Here is a 14,694-nt window from a genome sequence, read left to right as displayed (position 1 = left end):
GATCCAGCTTTATCCCCTCCTTACCTTTGATTTAAGCGTCTTTCGTTTTCCTCCTTTGTATTTGGCCAGTTTTTGCTAATAACAGCTCAAGGGAAGATGTGCACCTTTTATTTCTGACATCTAATCCCAAAGCTTGGTGTAATAATTAGCTTTGGTTTCACAAGGTATTACGACTTAAAAAATACAATTCTCTAAAAAGAACCAGTTCTTGAAAAAGAATAGGATTTTTGTAAGTAATACCAAAAAATATACTAAATAAAAAATGTTCAAAACAGTTTCAAAAATGCTGTTTTTGTTAAGCATTGGTATTTATAGTGAATCATTTTAGTTAATATATAACTCTTCAAAGTAGTAAATTAGGAAATCGCACATTTTACAGATACATTACAAAAAATTCAAAACCCACGAAAAAATACCCAAAAATACTAGAAGTAAATATCTTGTCACTACCTTTCTTCTCTTATTTCTTCCATCTTCCTTGAAAATGAGATGGAAAGTACTGACAATCGTCTTTTGTTAACTCAATTCGAATGAGGCTCGAGCAGAATGCAAAACCTGCAGCGGACCCCAATCCCAATCCAAAAAAGACAAACAAATACCAAAGAACTGAGAAAAACATGTGCACATGAGTGGTTGTTGCTGTGGTTGTTGTTCCTGCTGAAAATGCCAACGTGGCTGTTGCTGTTGTTGTTGTTGTTGCTGCTGTTGCTGCTGTTGCTGTTGCTGTTGCAGTCAATTGCATTGCAACATTTCATTTTCTGATATGAAAGATTTAAAGTTTGCAACATAAAAATGTCACGTTTTTCATGGTCGCCACAAAGACCGACAAGCCATGTTGAACTTTTCTCGTTGACGTTGCTGTTTCAGTTGTTGCAGTTGCTGTTGCTGTTGCAGTTGCGCATGTGCAGCAGCATTTGGAGGAGACTCCCCTTTCGGGCACCCCCTTTTGGCCAACCACCCGCACCCATGTCCCTGGCACTATTACTTATCCCTAGAAGTGAGTACTCATCCACAGAGGCGAAAAAGTGTAAGACATTGATGAATAAACTCTTATAAAAAATTTGCTTAAAAATTAAATATATATACTTATTGTTTAACATTTAGTTTGTTATTTTACTTCATTTAAAATATTTTAAGTAAATATTTTTTCTTTTAAAAAAACTTTTGAACGTATAAAAATTGAATTGGAAAATGTAGTTTAGTAATTCTTTTTAAATTTAATACTCAATAAATAAACTGAAACTCCGTGCTTGGCAATAAAAAACAGTAATATGCCATTTAATTTGAGCCTGGTTTTTATCGGTGTACCACAACTTCACTAACTAACTTTTGCCAGTCTATTTATGTTACAATTTGGTGGCTGCCAAGCGAAAAAATGTTGCAAACTTTGCGTTTGTTTTCCAGCTTGTGTGTGTATGGTGTGTGCATGGTGTGTGTGTTTGGGGCTCTCCACTTTTGTTGTATTTTTGGAGTCTGTTTGCTTTTGTTGCTCGCCTGACTTGGATTTTTTTCGGGCTTGTTTGACAATGCGCGTCGTGACATCTGCCAAGGCTCAGTCGAATCGGGCTCAAACCAGGGGCGCCGAACCCGCTGCTTGCGGGGGGATGGGGGCCCGGGGGGGGCGGAGGTGTCCCAGCCCGGTTGAGAAACGAGTTCCCAATGCATGCGCCCGATTCTTATTAATTTAGCAGCTTCACAAGTTAACGCAGTTGTACGCACCATCGAGGCAGCTCCAAAAACAGCCCCTCCGCAGGCTTAACCCTTTGAGTTGCTTGGAGATTCATATTTGGACATCAAAAAATGAACTATTTCAACTGGAAATTCAATGTTGACTAAAATATAATCGGCTAAGAAATAGTAAAGTTGTAATAGTAGTAGTAATAGTAGTAGGAATAGTACTAGTAATAGTAATTGTAGTAGTAATATTAGTAGTAATAGTAGTAGTAATAGTAGTAGTAAAAGTAGTAGTAGTTAAAAAGGATATATTTAAATAGGAAATAATATAAATGTCATAAATTATGTTGGTTTGCTGGTTAAAAATAATGGAAACAAATCTGCTTTATAAATATTAATAAAAAGCGTTTCAGGATTTCCCTGTGGGAAGCAGCTTTTCGCTTTTTTCTCCAGCAGACAGTCCCGTTTATTGCGATCACTGCCCTTCAATGGGTTAAGCTTGAACCCTGTCCTCTCTCCTCGCCTGGCTTCATAAATTTTTATTGCCCCACCGTGGATAGACCTCATCGGAGGCCGGGTCTCCGCCGAGGTTGAGTCGAAGATGCCACCGATACTGATATGAGTCAGTAGCCAGCGTTGTCGGGAGATTTCGCTTCGTTTTGTCACAAATTAAACACGTTTTTCCCCAGAACCTAATGAATAAACAAGCTTGAGTTCTTTTCTTTTTCATTGGGAAGACCGGGCGAACGCCACCTGACGGTGGAGCGCTGAACTAGGCTGTGAAAGGTCGAGATTTTGGAAGAATCTTCTCACTTTCACACCTTTTGCGTGCAAAGAGAAAAGAAAACAATTTCTTCAGATTTTGTACTTGTTTTATACAATTAAGATTATGTATGCAACTCTCTATAAATAACTTTATAGTGAAAATAGATTTAGTTACCCTATTAGAACTCAAAACAAAAAAGGATCCTATAAAACCACAAACTATTTCTTAAGATTTTGTTTATATATAATGCTGCCTAAAGTAAATAATCTATCATTTTGGGTAGCTGTCATATATGTACTTATCTGCCATAAATCATAAGTTTTGCAAAAATCGTAGCTCATATCTTAGCAAACTGCGATAATGTCAGCCATTTCCCCCGGACGTCATTCGCCAGACCTTGTAAACACCGCACGACACTTCCGTTTGGCAGAAAATTGCAGTCGCATGAGTGTGGCTAACTGCTGGCTTGGAGAACGCATTCCAGGCGGCTTCGAACGTGGACCATGACGCGGCCACGCCCCCTCGGCGGTGGTGCAAAATAAACGCAATTATCGGGCAGTAAATAAGGCGAAAATCCCACTTTCGAGCGAGCCACAACAAGCCATCCTGATGACATAAGTGTTAATTGGACAAGCCACTCGAAGTGGCCAGGGTCCATTTTCAAGCATATATTTTCGCTTTTCTTACGCGCACTGCCAGTGAATGCGGCCGGGCAATTACGCACATCTAATGCAATTTCAATAATTGGGCATCAAATTTATGGGGCGACACGGGCACAAATTACGAAGTGCGAACATCTCGACGCGGTTTTCGCAAAATACGAGTACGTGGCCAGGTGCGAATCTTGGCCACTTTCCATGCGCTCTGGCCGGCAATTATTTCTATTAAAAAGATATGTAGCTGCCCCACCGCGAAAATATGAAAACGCTAAATTGTTCGCCATTGAAATATTTCCTATTTGGCGCTGCCGCTTCGAATAATTGTTCGCAATTTGCATGCGAGTCGGGTCGAGTCGAGGCGATGCGATGCGAAGCGCACATGGGATTCTATTAGGCAAAACATTTCGCAATTGCGTGCTGATTGCCGGCTGTGCAACCTGCAGCCTGCAACTCGCCAGTTGCAAGTTGCAACTTGCAGCACTGCAGCAACAAGTCGGGAGCCACTCTCGCCCAAAGAAGAATGATCTGCAGAAGACTGGAAAGAAAGATATGTGTGGGTTGAAAGGGTCTGTCGTTCTGCAGTTCGATCCAAAGTTTGCCTCAGTGGAGTGGGAGTTCTTAATTACCCCTGAGTCAATACACTAAGCACACAAGACTCGAGACTTATAAGTGTAGGACTTAAGTATTATAGATATAATCTAACAGATTTAGTGTTACCTCAAATCATTTCAAAAATTAAGAAGCAGCTTCTACCTATTTTTTATTTTAGGAAATATGGGTTGTACCATTTTAATTATTTATTAATTATTAATACAAAACACATTAATACATTAAAAATTTACTTAACAAACAATTGCTCTTTAAAATAAAATAAAAATTTAAGGTTACAAAAAACAGAGCTAAAAGATGTTCTTACACAAATATATTCACCGTGAATTTTGGAATTTGAAGTTAATGGCTATTAATTGTTTATTAGAAAAAATATCCTTAGGTTAAGTAAATGTACTAAATTAAAAAAATGTTTTAAAATCACCAGAAACCCAGAATTTTATGCAATTCAGAAAAAATATCATTTTTTTGTATACATATTTTAGTTCCAACATGGTAATAGATCTGTTCTCTGTGCAACAGTGCCATCTCCAGCACGATATCGCCTCACGCTGCCATCGCCCATGGGCAGTAGCCGCTTTGCATGCGAGGCATTATTAGTTCCGGCCGCCTGAACGCATTTTCTGCGCGCCTCCATGGCCGTCCCCACCCTAAGCCCCCCTTTGGGCCGCCCCTGGTATTAATAATTTTAATTAAGTCTAGAATTGAGCTTTGCGCGTAATTATGCGAAACGCGACAAGAAAGCAGTCAAAGGCCTGGGTGTTTGTGTGTGCGGGTATGCAAAGTGTATCCACCTCCCCCTGCACTTACCCCGCCCCCCGCCCGGTAATTACGCCCTGCACCTGGCCACGCCCACTTTCCTTTTCAAGCTGCCGCCTCTTGGATCGGAATCGGAATCCGCGTCTTTGCTTAGCCAGGCATAACTAATCTAATCGCAGGGCAGGCCATGAGGTACATGTGCTTAAGTGTCGAGGAAAAACCGGAGACCTTTCACGGAATTTTTGTGTTTTTCAGATCGGATAATATCTTTGTATATATATTCCTTAAAAAATATACAAAAACAGAGTCCCTTAGAATTATGAGATATTTTTGTAAAAACCTTGCATAACAATTTTCTCTTAATTATTTGATCTCATTTACAGAACTTAAGTGTTTTTCAGATCTTAAGATCGTTTCTTTTTTTATATTTCACCTTGATTAGAGCCTTTTAAGACCATGAGATACATGTATTTAAAAGTCGAGGAAAAACTTGAGACCATTTACAGAACTTAAGTGTTTTTCAGATCGGATAATATCTTTGTTTCTAGATATACCAATGCTTCAAAAGAGGTACCTTGATTAGAGCCTTTTAAGACCATGAGATACATGTACTTAAATGTCGAGGAAAAACTAGAGACCGTTTACAGAACTTAAGTATTTTTCAGATCGGATAATATCTTTGTTTCTAGATATAAAAATGCTTAAAAAGAGATACAAAAATAGAATCTCTTAGAATTATAAAATATTTTTAAAAGCCTTGCATAAAAATTTTCTCTTTAATTATTTTATCTTTGGTATCTCTAGATCGTCTCTTTTTCTATATTTCACCTTTATTAGAGTCTTTTAAGCGTAGTGACAATGTAATTACTCGTTTGTCACCGATGAAATGTGGCCCAGAAACCGTTTTAATTGCAGCTTGGGGAAAATAAAAGGGGCTAGAAGCCTGCGGAAGAATTGGAAAATAGAATGTTGCCAACTGTGAGAGATGTTGCCGCCCACGTTGCCAGTTGGCAATTCCATTCGCCGGGGCACCCCTTCGCAGCCCTCCGCCCGCGTCGCCGCCCATGGCGAAAAGTGCGTACGGCAGGCTGAGGAATGGTAACAGCAACAATCCAGTTAACAGTAATTGCTGGCGCGTCGTGTTTTCGGACCACCAATGGATTGATTAACTACGTGTTCGATATTTCAGCTGCCCCCTCTCAGTGTGCCGGCCGGCGCCCCTGCCCCCTGGCCACTCCTGCTGTGTCACTCGGCTATTGATGATGTGGCCCAGGCTGTTCTACACTACGGAAAATAGGGTCTACCTATGTAGAGTATAGAAATGTTTTTATTTTTTTGTATTTTTTTGTGATTTGAGGTATTTTAAATTATTTTTATTTTTAAATAGATTGCATTTCAATAAATTGAATTTACAAGTTTATTCTAAATATTTGTATCTTTACTTAATTAAACCTTAAATATTTTTAGTTATTATAAAAATTCAATTTTTTTTATTGTTTATTATTTTATTTAATTTAGAATTTGTCCTTGGGAAAATAACAAAGTTTTTAATTCACCAGGGAACAATTCAAATAGATAGAAAACTATCATCCGTTTTTTAAGAGAAAATTCTTCTTGATAATTTATATTTATTCAATTATCAGATATTTTTGAGTTCAAAATCTTCTTGAACATTTTGATTCATGAAATACTGAAATAAAAATAAAATTATAATTTTTTCAGTGACGATCCAGACGGGCCAAGTGTTCCAGCTTGAGCAAGGCAGCCAAGTCCAAATCAAATTTACTATAATGACCACTCAAATGGACAGCGTAATGGGCCATACAGCGCGCGACAGAGACGGCAGCTGGGGACAGAGAAAGAGATAGAAATGGAGATTGAGAAAGAGAAAGGCCGAGTGGAGTTGGCCGGCGGAAAGTGGGCGAAACTCGGGGAGAAGCTAATGGCATTTGGCTGGTGTTGCGTGCATTTGACATTCTGGCAGTCGATGCCTCCAATAAACAGATCGTCAGCCCCGGGAGGGGGTCGGCAAAAGTCTGGGAAAAGGCGGGAAAATTGAGGGAAAACGCCGGAGCGCAGCCTGTGGGCGAGGAATCTGCGAAGATGATTTGCTAGGCCAGCAGGGTGATAAAATGCAACACAAATTAGGCCCCAAGATTAGATAAAGAAATGCAGATAAGATAAGGCAGTTTGGGCGCAGAAATCCGAAAGTCAAACAAGTGGAAAGAGAAAGGATCTGGTTTTCACTCACTTGTTCAGGAAAGACAATCTTTAAGCAGTATAAAATGATTGAATAGAACAAATAAAAATATTGTTTGAAATTATAGAGTTCTGTATAAAATAAGTAATCTATTCTTTAAAATTATTATTAATATGTTAAAATTTATTTTACATAAGTAAAAATATAAATATAACAATTTATATAATGCACATGCACATCTTTAGAATTAAAAAAATATTAGACAAATATACAAAGATACAATATACAATTAAAATAAGTACTTTTAATTGCGTACTTATCAACCTTTTTAAGTGAAACGGGTTAACACAAATTAATGCTGAAAAGTCAACAACTCAAGGGGCAGTATGCGCTGCGAAGGGATGCCCAATAAATCGATTTATGCTGACAAAAAAGTGATGTAATAACGAGGGGAATGACCTGGTATGTGCCGCGGATGATATCGGGGAATGTTAAGAGCCCCAGCGATGGATGTATGTGGTACATAGCATAGTGCCGGGTTCAGGGGACGCGTGTTGTTCCCCCAGCCTAATCGCATCCATAAATTGCGTGGCCCCGGGGCGATATGCCGGTAATGCGACTACCTCAGTGGCAAGGGGCAGCTGCCAGTTTTGCAGTCTTGGATTTCAGGCAAGAAAACAAAAAAAAAAATACAAATAATACACAGGGGATCCGGCGGCCCTCGATTTATGGGGATATGCCTGAGTAACGGACACCGTGCTTCGCGAAGGGGCCGGAACACCGAGTGTTTGGCATTTTTCGGCTGCCGTGCGCCATGGATTTCGCACCTCCTCCGCGGGCCAAGTTGCCTCCGCGAAAAGGGATTAGGGTTACATCTTGCACCTGCAATCCCCGGCCAACAACTTAATTGAATGTTGAAGGGGCACCTGCTTATCGCCGGGCAATTAATTCCAGCGATTTGCTTAGCTGTAAAATTTGTAACAGGGGTCGTCGCTTAAATGTATCTTATAGGTAGCCCATAAACGGATCCGCACAGTCCGCATCCATGGCCAAATCCAGATCAAGGGGAACCGCTGTCTCCGCTTCGGGGCCTCGGGACTTCGCGGGACTTCTTTTTGGTGTTTCTGGGGCTCTGGTGTTTTCGGGGTTCGCGTTGCCTGTCAACCGGCCACCGCAAAACGTAAATCAAGAAATTTGCTTAACCCACGCGCCACCAACTCAACTCCGCGCTCCCCACTCTCAAATACACTGGGCAACAAGTGGGAACCATAGATGAAATCTTTATTGGTCTATCCTATACTGCTTTTAATAAAATATATATTAATGGATAGTTAGTAGATAGATAGGTGATCAGATAGAGATAAATATATACAGACAGATAGATAGATATATATATCGAAAGATAAATAGATAGATATATATATAGAGATAGATAGATAGATAAAAAGGTAAATAGATTGATAAAGAGCTAAAAAGATATATAGATAGATAGAGATAAATAGGTAGAAAAATAGATAGATACATCGATACCCCGATAAATAGATGGATGGGTAAATGCGTAGATAAATATAGAGGTAGATAAATAGATAATATATAGGTAGATATATATGTAATATAAAGATAGATACATAGATAGGTAGATATATATAATATAAAGATAGATACATAGATAGGTAGATATACAGATGTATAGATAGATAAATATATAGATAGATAGATAGATAGATAGATAGATAGATAGATAGATAGATAGATAGATAGATAGATAGATAGATAGATAGATAGATAGATACATAGATACATAGATACATAGATACATAGATACATAGATACATAGATACATAGATACATAGATACATAGATACATAGATACATAGATACATAGATACATAGATACATAGATACATAGATACATAGATACATAGATACATAGATACATAGATACATAGATACATAGATACATAGATACATAGATACATAGATACATAGATACATAGATACATAGATACATAGATACATAGATACATAGATACATAGATACATAGATACATAGATACATAGATGCAAAGAAACAAAGATGCAAAGATGCAAAGATGCAAAGATGCAAAGATGCAAAGATGCAAAGATACAAAGAAACAAAGATACAAAGAAACAAAGATGCAAAGATACAAAGAAACAAAGATACTAAGATACAAAGATACAAAGATACAAAGATACAAAGATACAAAGATACAAAGATACTAAGATACAAAGATACTATGATACAACGATACAAAGATACAAAAATACAAAGATACTATGATACAACGATACAAAGATACTATAATACAACGATACAAAGATACTAAGATACTAAGATACAAAGATACCAAAATACAAATACTATGATACAACAATACAAAGATACAACGATGCAAAGATACTATAATACAACGATGCAAAGATACTATAATACAACGATACAAAGATACTATGATACAACGATACAAAGATACAACGATACAAAGATACTATGATACAACGATAAAAAGATACTATAATACAACGATACAAAGATACTATGATACAACGATACAAAGATACAACGTTACAACGATACAACGATACTAAGATACAAAGATACTATGATACAACAATACAAAGATACAACGATACAAAGATACTATAATACAACGATACAAAGATACAACGATACAAAGATACAACGATACAAAGATACAACGATACAAAGATACAACGATACAAAGATACTAAGAACAAAAATAAAATGATACAAAGTTAGGTAGTAGTAAATATTTGGGTTTATTAAGATACTTTCGTTGGTTTTTGGGATCCTTTAATATGTTAATTAATGTTATATCATTTGATTAGATACTTTATAATGTGCTATATTAAAATAAGATTATATGAGGGTTCCTTGTTTTTATCAGTGCATCCATCCCTATAGCTACGTCCCCCAAGACCCCGCAACAGGTGCTCTCTCTTTGCATATCCCACCATTGGGGACACTTCTGGGGGCACCGGGGGCGGGCGGCGATCGAAAATAAAAACAGGAACTGGGCGCATGCGCCGTGGTCTCCTTTCTGTCTTTGGGTCTGCCAAAGATCTGCCAGAGTTGCCATAAGGCACAATGGGTGGTAAATTGAAGCTTTCAACTTGCGCCAGTGCCCGATGCTTGTTGCTGTTGTGGGCCCCGTCTTGATTTCAATTCGTTGGCGGCTGTTTTGACAATGTGCGCCGCTTTAATTGGAGCCGTGTCATTAAGAGCACGCAATAAGAAAATCTGACAAAGCACCAGACGTCGAAAGACAGCTGAAGGGTGGGCCAAGCAGGGGGAGGAGGGGGCGCGGACTAGGTTTACGATCCCACCTGAATGGCAAGCCAATAAATTAGAATTCAATTTGTTGAAAGTGGAAAGTTATTTCAAAACCCAGCATACACCTATAAATGAAACTAACAATTCTCAGATATAGTATCTTAAAAAATTCAAATCGAAATATATCTACTAAATATACTTATCAACGAAGTTCAGCAATATTGTTTATATTTATTATTATTATTATTTATATCTCTGGTGGTTTATTAATAAAATAAAATTATTCGGACAACTGGATCAACAATATCTTGTCATAATTTTGTCTTATACTAAACCCACTCTATAGGCAGTTTATTGCTAGAACTAGAGCTGAACAAACATTTATTTTCAAAACAGAATAATATATTTGACAAAGGCTGAATACATCATAATTTTTATATAACCCACTTAACTATCTCTCGTTTCAGCTACTAAGAAGTATGTTTATAAGCAGGTTTGTTTCTTTCCACCTCTTGAGACTATATTTGCAACACCCTCTCATCAGGCAGTCGTGGCCGAGCGGTTAAGGCGTCTGACTAGAAATCAGATTCCCTCTGGGAGCGTAGGTTCGAATCCTACCGACTGCGATCAAGAGAACTTCTTTTTTAGAAATAAATAAATTTCATGGAGTTATAAAAGAAATACGTGCTATAAATCTTTTAGGCCTATTTATAAGTCCGCGATCTTTAAGTTGAACCAAGCAAATACTAGCTACTCATGATACAACGTAGCCCAGTGGTTGAGTGGCCCGCTTATAGAATGGTAATACCGAGTTCAGTTCTCAGCAGGATTTATAGTATATGGAATTTTATTTAATTCCCCAATTTTTATTTACAGATCACTTGATTCTTTCTCTGTCTAATTCGCGACAATTTAGAAGAGCTCAAAAAGTATCTATTAATATTGGAAGAACTGTCTCCGTCTATTTCCTGAATATCAGCCAATTATATGTTGTACTTGTCTTTAGGCTTAAAGTAAAATCTCTTCCCAGCCGCTTGTTGTGGCCCCCATATCAAATCCTTCGATAGTCGATACGAAAAATAAGAATAAATAAAGTTAAGTATAACAAAAAGAAATGTTCCTGCCAGTTGACGATAAGCGGGAGCAAACTCTTACCTTGGCACCCACTCACAATTCCGGCAAGTCGATGAAAAAGTTTCGACAGGTCCCGGCATTTTAGGCCGAATGCCACAAAAACAGACTGAAATAAGCATGGAAAAAAATGGTCAGGCTCTCAAAACTTTAGCCGAATACCCTAAGGACTGACTTTGTCCTCAGAAACATTTAAATATTTATGTTTAATTCAGGTCGATGGATAGCAAATAAGAAAAGAATAGAACATAATTTGAATCTACTTTCCCCGAAAAAAGAGAGGCTTAACAATGATACTATTTTTAGGGTTAATATTTTTGTTTTTAAAAATGTTAAACCCTTTATGTCTCTATAAGAAAACGAAGACTAAGACTTACCTTATTGACTCTAGTTTTATATTATATCATATTATATTTACATTTTAGAATGCTTGGGATGTTGTGATGCCCAGTTCGTTGAGGGTATGGAAAATCGGGGAAATTGTCGCCACAAAAGTTCTCGAGGGTCCTCCCTCCGTCGACTTCGGCGCGCCACGCCCCCTCCTTGCCCGCCCACGACTGTGGCTTTTGGCCTCGGTGGCTGTTGTTGGACTTTGTCTGCTTCCTTTTTGGCAGACGCCGTTATGTCTCGCAAAGTTTCAAGAAACTGGTTCGGTCCCGCTGTCGTCCTGGCCGCCCCCTCACCGCCCCCCTGCCAGCACCACCGCCGCCGCCACCGATAACTTTCTGTGTCATATTTGCGTGGCTGTGGGTGTGCGACTCGTTTTGATATAATTTATTGTAAAATTATTTCCGTTTTGCTGTTACTTTGTGGCTGCCTCAATTCCGGTTCTCAAAATAAAAATAAAAATATATTTTTTTTCCAGTTCCACAAAATTTAAAGTGATGTTTATCGTGGGTTTACCTTTCTAAATTTAATTAAAACAGTTTTAAATATACAAAAATTGCATCAATTATTTTTGTCTGACTATCAAACGTATATAATTATATATTACTGGTTATAAATTCTCCCAACTTAAGCCCACTTTTCCCAAGTGTAAGGACCGAAAAAACGTGTCCCATCAAGGGACCATTTAATTGGCGTCTATTTATGTCATCGTAGATAGTGCAGATCGCACCGATCGAGAACAGATCGTGAGTGACAAAGCCGAAGGGGCGGCAATCTGGGGATTGCGGACCTCGAAACAATGAAAATTGATATTGTGGAAAATCTTAAAGGCCGCAATCACCGCTATCGCGACTGGGCTCCTCTCATTACGCATATCGGCCGGTGTGGCCAACTCCAAGCGCCGACTCCAGGCTTCCAGCTCCAAGTTGCCAGTTCCCAGTTCTGGGATCCCGGATCCCGCGGCCACATCAAGCAACGCAGCCCAGCCGGCGATCAGGTCTGTCCATCATTATGTCAACGCTCTCAATGCGCATGTCAATCAAGATGAAGTGCCGCTGATACGTTCGTCTCAGGACTTGGGCCTGGGCAAACGACTAGTTGATTGCCCCACCCTGACTCCCAGATGGCCACAGACTTATTCCGGGTGGGAAAGAACTTCCAGATCCCGTGGTGCTTATCTTAATGTCTTAGTACTTGGTATTTATTTAAATATAATTTTTCAAAAAGAACTAGGGGCTATCCTATTAAATATTTACTGTACCACCCACCCCTTAAGCCTAGACTTTTGTGTTTATTATAGCACATATTGTGGATTTATAGCCGTTTCAGTATGTGCTCCGAATTGCTGGCATCCTATGACGATGCCTCTTACTCATTTCAATTTATGAGAAGCGCCGAGAAGGGCTCCCTTTGTCCTCCGCCGCTATTTTATTATTTTGTGCAATCATTTTTTATTGTTTTGCTGGTCGGATCCTGATCCCGACGGTGGCAGCAGGACGACAGCAGGATTCCCTCATCCGTTTCGTTTTTCGTCCACTTTCAATTGTTTGGCAGTCCTTGCAGCGCCGCTGAACGCTTGATATTTATTTGTTGTGTGCCGGCTATAAACGTGAAATTTACTGCGGAATGTCATTTAAAGTACAAACATTCGGGCGGGGAGCCCTTGTCTTTTTTTTGTTTTTCCTTTTTTTTTGGGATATATTTACTTGTATTTTGTTGAGGGCCGGACTAACGGTTTCTATGCACGCCAAATGACGCCGCTGTCGATGGTGCTGGCCCATCGCCCCGAGTCAATGTTTTCTTTTTTAAGCTTATATCCTTTATACCCTTTCTGGGGGCTTTTGGAAATTTAAAAACCTGAAAAATTTGGAGAATGAATGCTGAAGTTTGGTATACCTAAAACCAAAACTATGTTGTATTATATTTCAAAATATTTTTCAAAATGTCATCGGTGCTTTTAATATAGTTTAAATTAATTTACAAAGTGTATTTGATACTTCGATGAGGAGAACTTAGCCCTCATTTTTTTTTGCCATATTTTATAATCCTTTTCCTCTTTTCGGCTCGAGCTGGAACAAGGCATTTTGTCTGTCTCGTCCTGGATCTGCTCCTCTATCCCCCTCTCTCTCTGACCGTCTCGCTTCCACACGGCGTTTGTCATTATGTGGCTGCTTCCGGATTATATTTTCGGTAGGAATTTCTGTTTATTTTGCACGTCTTAGCAGCTGTCGCCGTTACACACGACCGCCCAAGGACCTCTGCCGCGCTGGCAGAAGGACGACGACGGCGACGGGAGTATCCCTTTAATTTCGTCAAGTGGCCTAATGCCGTTCCACTAAGTGCGGCTAATCAGCTACCAACAAAAACCAAAGCTGGCCGCCCCGAAGGAGCGGTGTGGAGATCCAAATCTGAAACGGATGTCGCCGGTTGTGCTCAACAAGGCCTCTGCTCCTGCGAAAGGACACGGCGCCAGAGGCTCGCCAAAAATTAATTATTAAGCCCGAATATATTCCCCGAGATATGAAATAAACTGTCTGTCCTTTGGCGCTTGCTAGATACGAAGGGAGTGGGCTATCTGTCTGGCCGCCTGCTTTACACCTGACCCACAACCACCTTACCTCACCTCTGGCTTAGACGTTGTGCGGGCCGAGTTTTTGCGGAATTCACGATTTAACTGGAGACCTTCGGTGGAGACTCAGTCGTTGGGTATCGAGTTTAAATCGCTTATAAATACCTAAAAATTGCTTTTTGTCAAAAATCTGAAGCCCATTTTTCGCCATAAATATTCAGTTTTATGGATGCCAAAATCACAGCGCTGAGCTCGTCGTTTAATTTCCAATCCATTGGCATTCAAACCTGAACATTTTTGACTTTGGAGATTTTTTGCAAAAAATCATGATGCCCCCCCTTACAAAAAATGAAAAAATGTTTCAAAATTTAAATTTACCTCAAAGTGGTTGGGATCGTTAGCATATTAAACAAGCTGATCAACACAGTCGGTCTTTTGGCTGTACGCCTTGATTTGGCTAAACTACGACTTAAAAACCGGATAGAAAAATCGTATTTTTGAGAAAATTCTGAATATCGTTTTTTTGGCAAAAATCTGAAGACCGTTTTTCGCCATAAAAATTCAGTTTTTTGGCTGCCAAAATGAAAATAATTGTCAGAATGAGAAATGTCATACCGCGCTGAG

The 14,694-nt window shown here is 39.1% G+C and overlaps 1 non-coding gene across 1 annotated transcript; it reads left to right on the top strand.

The window, feature by feature from the left end:
- The first annotated feature begins 10,527 nt into the window (after nt 1-10,527).
- Nucleotides 10,528-10,609, top strand: Trnas-aga (transfer RNA serine (anticodon AGA)). Its single transcript has one exon. It is a non-coding gene; the product is annotated as a tRNA-Ser (tRNA).
- Nucleotides 10,610-14,694: the final 4,085 nt, after the last annotated feature.

Source organism: Drosophila biarmipes, chromosome X (genome assembly GCF_025231255.1).
Source record: "Drosophila biarmipes strain raj3 chromosome X, RU_DBia_V1.1, whole genome shotgun sequence".
Classification (NCBI taxonomy): Eukaryota; Metazoa; Arthropoda; class Insecta; order Diptera; family Drosophilidae; genus Drosophila; species Drosophila biarmipes.
This window is presented reverse-complemented; position numbering and strand designations above follow the sequence as displayed.